Source organism: Coptis chinensis, chromosome 4 (genome assembly GCF_015680905.1).
Source record: "Coptis chinensis isolate HL-2020 chromosome 4, ASM1568090v1, whole genome shotgun sequence".
Lineage (NCBI taxonomy): Eukaryota > Viridiplantae > Streptophyta > Magnoliopsida > Ranunculales > Ranunculaceae > Coptis > Coptis chinensis.
This window is the reverse complement of record NC_141459.1, coordinates 26,393,043-26,402,775: the sequence shown is the minus strand read 5'-3', so window position 1 is coordinate 26,402,775 and position 9,733 is coordinate 26,393,043. Positions and strand designations below refer to the sequence as shown.

Sequence of the window (9,733 nt, the reverse complement as noted above, 5' to 3'; positions counted from 1 at the left end):
TGCAAAATCAAAATTATACAATCATGATTTATTCTTTAACAAATTTGAAATGATAAATAGTATAACCGGTATCACTTAGGAACTAAAAATAATAATAATTAATAAATATTCGAGATATATTTAGCATAAAATAAAACGGTATCCATTTCGTTTCAATGAAACCAAACGAAACAAATATTAAAACAAAAAAACACCATTTTAGACATTTTGTCAAACATCTAGTGCACTTCATCAAACTTATATTTCAAACCAACAAAATCAACAAATTCATTGACATAGTCTCGAAGTTCTTTTATTTATTTAATCAAACAAACAATACACTTTAATTTACAATCGTTTAAATCCAACATTGAACCAAGTAATGTTCCCATACCTCGAATTGGATAACATTATTAAAAGAAACAAAATACTGTAAAGAAAAGTAAGGGTTAAGGGGGTGTTTGGATCTTATTTATTTATTGCCAATAAACATTTATTAGTGAAAAAAAGTGTTTTGAAAAAATAAACATGTTTGGTCTCTATTTTTGTAGAAAGTAGTTTTTCATCCAAAAAAATATTTATTGGTCCAAAAAACATGTTTTATGATAAATAGCAAAAACTTGTTTTTCAAGTTAAAAAACAGTTTTTTCTTCTCACTTTCACATCCGACGCCAAAAGGATATGAATTGCCCGGATGCCATTAGTGAAAAATGTTGAGATATGCCAAGATATTTCGATAAATATCACAAAATTTACTAGTTTAATAAAATAGTTGGGCAATTGTCTGAATCGGCCATAATAAATACACATTGTTCTCTAACCGACCATGCCATTCAATTTTGACTAATTCAACGGGTTTTTTACCCTTTTGCCCTTCCGTACCACACTCTCTCTTCTCTTGCCACACTCTCTCTCCTCTGTAACACACTCTCTCTCCTCTTATACTTCTGATGTTGATATGCACAGTCATATCTATCCGTTAGATTCTCTTAGCGATACGTACCAGCGATTAATGACCGTTGGATTTCAACCCAGCAAAAATAAAAACGGACTTTAGCTATTGTGGGATCACGAACCAGCAACTTATGGATCTACTATCATCAACTTTTACATTGTTTTTGTTGTACGGACATGCAACTACATTCACCTTGATTTTTGTGCCAAAATATAAAAGTGTTTACAAATCTCCAAAGCTTCCAGTTTTTTTACTTCATCTTCTTGGTTATCCTCTCCTTCGTGATTTTGGTAAGGTTTTTCATGGAGAACAAGAACACAAATCAAGATAATGGATTTTTCTAAGGTTCATCTTCTTGATTATCCTCTCCCTCTACGGTTCTCATTGTTTATTGATATATTTTGAACTTTGGTTTGTTGTCTTCAATGTTGGTTTCTTTCTAGGTCGTCTTGGGTTTGTTTTTATGTAGTAGTGTATAAAGTTTTTTAAGGTTTCCATAGTTGTGTTTACTATTTCCATGTTGATTTTGTGTCTTGTTGCATGGAGTGAAGAAGTATGTAATAGGTGAGGTGAAATTAAGAGTGTTTGATGTGTATATTTTCTTAGAAGGATTCATGTGTCTTGTGGAAGGTTTGTCCAAGAGCATGAAATTGAGTTTTCGTATGATGTACTTGATGAACAAGTCCCTTTCTAGATCGATGAAAAAAATTGACTACTTGAATATGATTCAAAAACAGAAAAAGATAGCTGAGCAGTCATTGTGGTGAGCTTGGATTGCCTTTTCAGTCGCGGTTCCGCCAGATTTTAGCAATGAAGACTCTTTGGATGCTACCATAAGCGACACTTACATGTACCGTCAGTAACTTGGGCTTGTTTTTAAGTAGTAGTGTATATAGTTTTTTTAAGGTTTCCATAGTTGTGTTTACTATTTCCATATTGATTTTGTTCTTCTCTTATTCTTTTTGCATGGAGTGAAGAAGTATGTAACATGTGAGGTGAAATTGAGAGTGTTTGATGTGTATATTTTCTTAGAAGGATTCATGTGTCACTATAAGAAACAGGGTTTTTACTGACGTTTTTATTTCATTTAAAAACATACCTTTTGGCACGTTTAAGTCGGCACTACTAGTTTGTTTGGTTCAAATGTTAAAATGGGGTATTGGCGACGTTTGTTTCGTCGGAAATAGTGCTATAAATGATTTATCACGCCAAATTATTTTTTTAATATCTGGAACAGTGCATTGCCGACAATCAAAACGTCGGAAATAGGTATGTACATAAGGCGACGCTTGATTTCGCCACTAATTGTTTTAAACTGGCTACGCTTGAATGAATCGTGGGAAATAATGATATATATCGACGTTTTAAAATGTCGAGATTATGTTTTCGATTTCGCAGGATTCTGATTATAACCACCGCCAAAGTTTGATTTTTCACGAAAAATAGAGAGGGAAGAAACACTTTTTTTTTCCGAAAATTATTACAAGAGAAATAACACCCAAAACACAAATACAGTAGAACGGCTCTAACTCTTGATCTCCATTCCTCTCTAGGTACTTTTCTCTTGTAATTATTCTTCTTTCATTTTTTGATTATTCTTCTTCTTCCCTTTTCTAATATTCTCCAATTTTTTCAAGTTCAATTGTTAAAGCTAAAGTTTTGGTGTAGGTGCTCCTCCTTCTTCCTTCATTGAGGGAAGGGAAATCTCTGGTAAGTTATCGAGTAAAAGTCGTTCATTGAACAATGCATATCAATCAAACTTTAGAGATAAAAGATTCAATTTTTTATTTGAATCTATAATGGAGATTATTATAGTTTTGGGGTGCTGTGAGATTATAATGAAATCTCACATGTGAACTTGTTATTCGTTAGTTTGTTTTAGTTGGAGGAATGCTAAGAAGCAACTTTTAATACATTGTTTTAGATAGTGTTCTATTTTTCAAGTTGATACTTCAAATTCAGTAACACACCCACCAACTCACTAACTTAAACACGCTCAGGACACACCACGCTCAGGACACACAAACATGAAACAAAACAATTGTACAAGCATAAACGTGTCCAATATGACAACATGTGCTAGGGTGCTCATAAAGTATGAGACTCCATACATTTATCATCTGTTCATTGTTTGAACTCTCAAAAGGATGAGAGAGTACCTCCATCACGCCATCAGACGTAAACAAGCCCCATTCGAAACACATTGTGCTCATGCCCTATGATAGACATGAGTACAGGACACAACTTTCACCGGACGCACTCTCTTATCATCCCTGAGAGACTTCTGAGTAGAATGGTAAGATTGAGCTTAATTGCTCTCTTGAAAAAGATGGTAATTGCTGTCTTTTGATCAAAATAAGAATCATGATAGGGATGGTTCTTGAAGGCAAAGGGTAGAACATGTTTTGAAGATAATACTTAATAAGTTGGAAACTGGCCGTCAAATAAAATAGTTCAAGATCTGCTATACAACAATTTACACGCGTCCGTGACGAGTTTTGAGTTTCCAACCGAACGCATAATTGTCTAACCATCCAATGCTATTACATAGACTAGAACCGGAACAAGTTTTAACTGTTATCTGTCCTATATGGAAAATTTGTATTGGCTCTTCTAACAACATTGTGTACAACATGTTTGGGTACTATAATTTTTTTTCTTAAATTATACCCTATCAGATTTTGCAGCTTGCTTTACTTGGGAAGTACAACCTTTCTGAAATCCACATCTCAAGGAAATCTTTTGGTGCTTAAGAAAATATCTGAAAAACTAGGGTAAACTATCAAGTTGGATTTTGGTGTAATAATCTCCAAATCCAAGGTTATGAAAAAAAGAAATAGAAAATAGTATAGTAAAGTTATGATTTTTCTTTTATGTTTCTTGTTTGTAGATACAAAAGAATTATCAATCAAACTTTAGAGATAAAAGATTCAATTTTTTTTCTGGAACAAAAGATCTAATTTATTTTTTATTGTTAATTTATTAGTGAAAGGACTCTGCAAGTGGTAGCTATCAGCTCAGGTAATTTTTTTTTGCTAGTTTCTCTTAGTAATAAGAAAAGTATGGTGTTTTCATGTACTCTGAAGATACTTTTTTTGTTCGCATTATGTATTTTGAGTTTTACTTGTTGAATTGGTCTGTTTATATTGGATGATGGTTGTGCTTCTTGTTAACATGCGTTGGGTTTGTTGGTCTGCGTAATTTTATACATTGTAGTTTTTTATTCGGGACTTGAAGTGATTTGATGATTATTGAAATAGATATTAATTACATTTGAACAAAGTATGATAGTATGGTTTGGAACTGCAAATGCGAGGTTTTGTGTGAAGAATGTATTAGAAGTGTACCCTAAGATATTTAAGATGTGTTGAATTAGAGTTCAGTATGAATGGATGGGTTGGGGTGACGCTTTGTTTAGCACTGGACATTGTTGGATCTAGTTAGAATGGCTTGTGCGTTTGTGTTTAGGTTAAAAAAGTTGCTACCTACTGTTTTCGTTTGGAGGACTTTACAAAGTTCCATCTGTTACTGTTTCGACACTTAAAAATAATGATGATTAAAACACTGCATTCAACCAAAAAAGATATATAGTATCTCCAAAGTGAGGCCTCTTTTGACCCTCTTGGGGCGGAGTGGGTGGGGGTAGGGAGCGGAGGGCACTCAAATAAAGTTCATGCTACACCCATTCAAGGCTCTCTGAGTTGGGGTAAAGCTCTTTATTTTGCCTAAGTATCCCTTTTACAGTCCTCACTAGATGAGTGAGGGAATCCAAAAAGAACTCTTGGTGCTTGAGGATGAGGTTTTCCTCGTTGTTTTAGGAACAAAATGAAAAATTGGTGATGTAGATTGTTTTGTGCTTGTAATATGTACCTTGTTGTATGTTTCACATCTAAAATTACACCAATAGTTAGTTCCTTTATTAGACAGTTTAAGTATTGATCATTTTCCGTAGTCTTAGATGTTAGAACTTAAGTTAACGTGTTTTGATGTGATCTAGTGAATAGTCATATACTTTTTACCCACTATTTTTTTATCATTTTGTGCTTGTAATATGCACTCTATTGTATGCTTTCCATTTGAAATTGCACTAATAGTTGTTCTTCCATTAGACAATTTAGGAATTGAAAATTTAGGAACGATACTTGCTTTTAAGAGATGCAAAGCTATATTAATTATTATTTTTTTGAATACCTTTTTTGCATAGGAACTAATATGGATAAAAGTTGGATGAATCACCACATAGGCCTGAATACTTTCAAGGTCTTAAAGATTTTATTACGCTTGCCGCCAATCATTTAGACAAAAAGAGTAGATGTCGGTGTCCATGCAAGAAGTGCAATAATAGGTACTACTTGCACATTGATGTAGTAAAAGATCATTTATTTGATTCGGGTATCGACAAAGATTACACTCGATGGGTACATCATGGTGAGCCTTTTGAAGTATTGAGCGATGATGATGACGATGATGGTTCGGGTGGACATTTTCATGGGTTGGATGACTTGCTTGCAGATGTAGCACCGACTCCTAGGGATATTTTAGAGCCCAGAGTGCAACATTCAGAAGCATTTTATGTTCCTAATACAAGAGATGGGAATCCAGAACCATTTGCTAAACTTTTGCATGAAGCTCGACAGCCTCTGTATCTTGGTTGCAAGAAATATAGTACTTTGGATTTTCTCGTAAAGTTGTTTCATCTGAAGATAATTAACCGTTGGAGCAATAAATTGTTTGACATGGTTCTCAAGTTATTCAAGGATGTATTACCAGATGGTGAAACACTCCTGAAGTTCCATTACGAGGCCAAGATGTTATTGCGAGGCTTAGGACTTGGTTATGTTTGTATACATGCTTGCGTTAATGATTGTATGCTCTTTTGGAAGGAAGACCAAGATCTTGAAAGTTGTTCAATTTGTGGTGAATCGAGGTACAAAATTAATCAAGGGAAATTTAAAAAGATACCACAGAAAGTCTTGAGGCACTTTCCACTAAAACCAAGGCTTCAGAGATTGTTTATGTCTAGAATGACTGCTGAAGACATGAGATGGCACAAAGACAAACGAGTTCGGGAGGACAATGTACTTAGGCATCCAGCTGATTCAAAAGTTTGGGAGGACCTTAACAAGGAACATCCGTGGTTTGCTGTTGATCCTCACAATGTTCGGCTTGGTCTTGCAAGTGATGGGTTTAACCCTTTTGGTGACATGAGCAGTACTTACAGCATGTGGCCTGTAATGCTTATGTCGTATAATTTGCCGCCTTGGAAATGTATGAAAGAACCATTCATTTTCATGTCTCTGCTTATACCTGGACACAAAGCACCTAGAAATGATATTGATGTTTACATGCAACCGTTGATAGAAGAATTATTAGACTTATGGCAAAATGGGGTGGAGACATTTGATGCGGCGACAAATAAAATGTTTGTAATGCATGCAGCAGTATTGTGGACAATAAATGACTTTCCTGCATATGGAAACTTATCCGGTTGGTCCACGAAAGGTAAGATGGCTTGCCCGAATTGTAACAAGGATACATTCTCTTTGTACTGGAAGAACGGGCATAAGCAATGTTACATGAACCACAGCCGATTTTTGCGGCCAAGACATCCTTTGAGAAAGCGTCTCAAGCAATTACCTGGTGGAATTAGTGGCAGCAAGTCTGAACCAAAGAAATTAAGTGGGGAAGATGTGAGGTTACAACTTCTGCATGTCGAAGAACAAACATTTGGAAAACATCCAAATAACAAGAAGAGAAAGCGTACTGAGGTTGAGTATAATTGGACAAAGAGGAGCATTTTTTTCCGTTTATACCTTATTGGCGAAGCCTTAATCTGCGGCACAATCTCGATGTTATGCACATTGAAAAGAACATTTGTGAGAGTGTTATGGCAACGTTGTTACACCTAGAAAAAACAAAGGATTCAGTGAAAGCTCGAATGGACTTGGAAGCATTGGGTATTAGACTAGAGTTACATCTGATTCCTAGGGGTAATAAGTTTGTTATACCCCCTTCTTGTTATACGTTGTCACCTGCCGAGAGAAAGAGCTTCTGCGAATGGTTGAAGACGGTAAAATTTCCTGATGGTTATGCATCAAACATTTCTCGATGTGTCAATGTTAAAGAATGTGAAGTATCTGGAATGAAGAGTCATGATTGCCATATTCTTTTACAACAAATTCTCCCAGTTGCACTTTGTGGTTTCTTGGCTAGTGATGTATCAAGTGCATTAACCGAGTTGGGTTTGTTTTTTCGAGAACTATGTTGCAAGACATTAAAGCTGGAAATGCTCGAGAGATTAGAAAAGGATATTGCTGTGATACTTTGTAAGCTTGAGTTAATATTTCCGCCAGCGTTATTTGATGTTATGGTCCACTTAGCAGTGCACTTGCCATATGAGGCGATACTTGGAGGACTAGTTCACTATCGGTGGATGTATCCAATTGAGAGGTCGATGTTTGTTAGCTATAATTTAATTTGTTTGGACTTATATATTTCTACTTGGAATTCACTTGTTTAAAGTCTAAATAGGTTTTTGAAAACTCTCAAGCAATATGTTCGTAATAAAGCACACCCAGAAGGATCCATTGCTGAAGCCTACATTGACACTGAATGTCTCACATTCTGCTCAATGTATCTAGAAGGAATTGAAACACGTTCCAATCGTGAAGAGCGCAATTATGATGGTGATCATTCTAAACAAGTCAAAGGGTTGCATGCTTTCACACAGAAGGTTCAACCATTAGGAGCTCCCCAAATTATCGAACTTAGTGCGAAGGATTTCAATAAGGCTCAATACTATGTGTTGAATAATTCAGAAGAAATATCTTCACATTTTGAGTAAGTCCCCAACTTAGTTCTTCCACATTGTATTTATTATATATGAACATATATGTAATATTTTATTTTAAATACACAGTCAACACATGGTTGAGCTTAAAAGACAAAGTTCGCATGAATTAGACGAAAGGCAAGAACGACACTTTGCTGAATGGTTTAAAAAACACGTAAGTATTGGTTGAGTTTTTCAAGTAGTTCCTTTACTTGAGTTTGAGAATTTTGTATTTATATATATATATATATATATATATATATATATATATATATATATATATATATATATATATGCAAGTAATGCGTAGAGAGAAATCTTCTGAAGCCAGCGACGAATTGTATTCATTAGCATGTGGGCCTGATCGTCGTGTGACTCGATATAGTGGCTGCATTGTTAACGGAGTTAGATTTCATACCAAGGACTGTGAGGCAACACTCCGAAACCAGAATAGTGGCGTGGTTGTAAATGGTGAACACCAGTCAAAAGAAACGGACTTTTATGGTGTCCTAACAGATGTTTTAGAGCTAAATTACCTCTTTGGAAACCGAGTTTTTCTTTTCAAGTGTGACTGGTGGGATGTTGGAAATAGGATGGGAATAAATATAGATGACAATTTCACTAGTGTTAATGTCTCAAAGAAGTGGTATAGTGATGACTCATTTGTGTTGGCGACCCAAGCAACTCAAGTTTTCTATTTGGAAGATACCAAATTGCATGGTACTTGGCAAGTTGTGCAAAAGGTAACTCATCGAAATGTGTATGACGTTCTAGAGAAAGAAGAAGTGACTACTCCAGAGAATGATGATGAGGCTTATTAACAAGAAGAGCAGCTTGGAAGGGAAGAAATCCAAAGCGAAGATGTTGCACTTGTACAATTAAACAGGGAGGATGTGGAGCCTGATGAAGTTGATGAGAATGTGGTAAATCAAAATCTGATGGTTGTGGGCAATGACTTCATTGATGATGATTCTGAGGTTGAAGAAGATGATACATTACTAGACTATTACAATGAAGAAGAAGGGAATGCTTCTAGTGATCGTGATACCGACATTGATTAGAAGTTCATGTGATAACATTATAAATCATGAATGAGTATAGTATTACTTCTAAGTTTTCTTATAATATTAATTTTCTTTTAGTTATTCTTCTTTTTTATTTATCATTTATGGTTTTCAATAAATAATTATCCATTTTGAATGTATATCATTGTTATTTGTCAATTTATTGCTTATTGATATTATGAGATTGCATTACTGACACTTATTGAACTAATCTATATTTCTCTAATTAATTTTTTTGTTCTATTTAACATTGTGGTTTTATTATTTGTGATTAACCCTTCATGTCTCTTGTGTAGTTATGGCACCTGGTCGTCCTCGTCACCCATATGCTAGTGAGCAGCCTCAATCCAATCAGGGTGGTTCTTGTATGGGAGATAAACTCATTTTTTTAATTTGTTTTACTTTTTTATTACGTACAAATACCTAACCTTCCTTGTGACTGTTTTTTTTTTTTTTTTTTTTTGTTCTAAATAGCTTCTGCAGCCAATCGTAAAAGGGTTAGAGGAAGGGCATAAAATAAATATCTTACAAAACACATCAAGCGGGGTGGCGGGAGACCAAGAATAGAGATTCTTCCTGGGAAAGCGAGGCCTATAGGCGATTGGGGCCAAGAATGGATTAATGAGCTTGGCCTGATAGCTAAGGATGACATGCCCCCTTTTGCCCATAAGTGGAAGGATGTGGATGATGATGCAAGAACACTTCTTCATGAAAAGTTTTGGTAAATGAGTAATACATATTAATTATTGCGTTTCATCTCTTACTTAGCTCTGCGAGTTTATTATATTACTACTATTTCAAGAGCTTAAATGTGGTATGTTTTTCAAATGAGTTAATTATGAGAGTGAGATTATTGCTTACTAACTGATTTGTAGATGCCTTGCATTAGTTCATTTAAATTGT

The 9,733-nt window shown here is 35.0% G+C and overlaps 1 long non-coding RNA gene across 1 annotated transcript; it reads left to right on the top strand.

Annotated features, from left to right (window-relative positions):
- The first annotated feature begins 3,919 nt into the window (after window positions 1-3,919).
- LOC147502934 (uncharacterized) lies at window positions 3,920-9,599 on the top strand. Its single transcript, XR_015220081.1, has 3 exons — window positions 3,920-3,955; window positions 9,127-9,195; window positions 9,305-9,599. It is a non-coding gene; the product is annotated as an uncharacterized LOC147502934 (long non-coding RNA).
- Window positions 9,600-9,733: the final 134 nt, after the last annotated feature.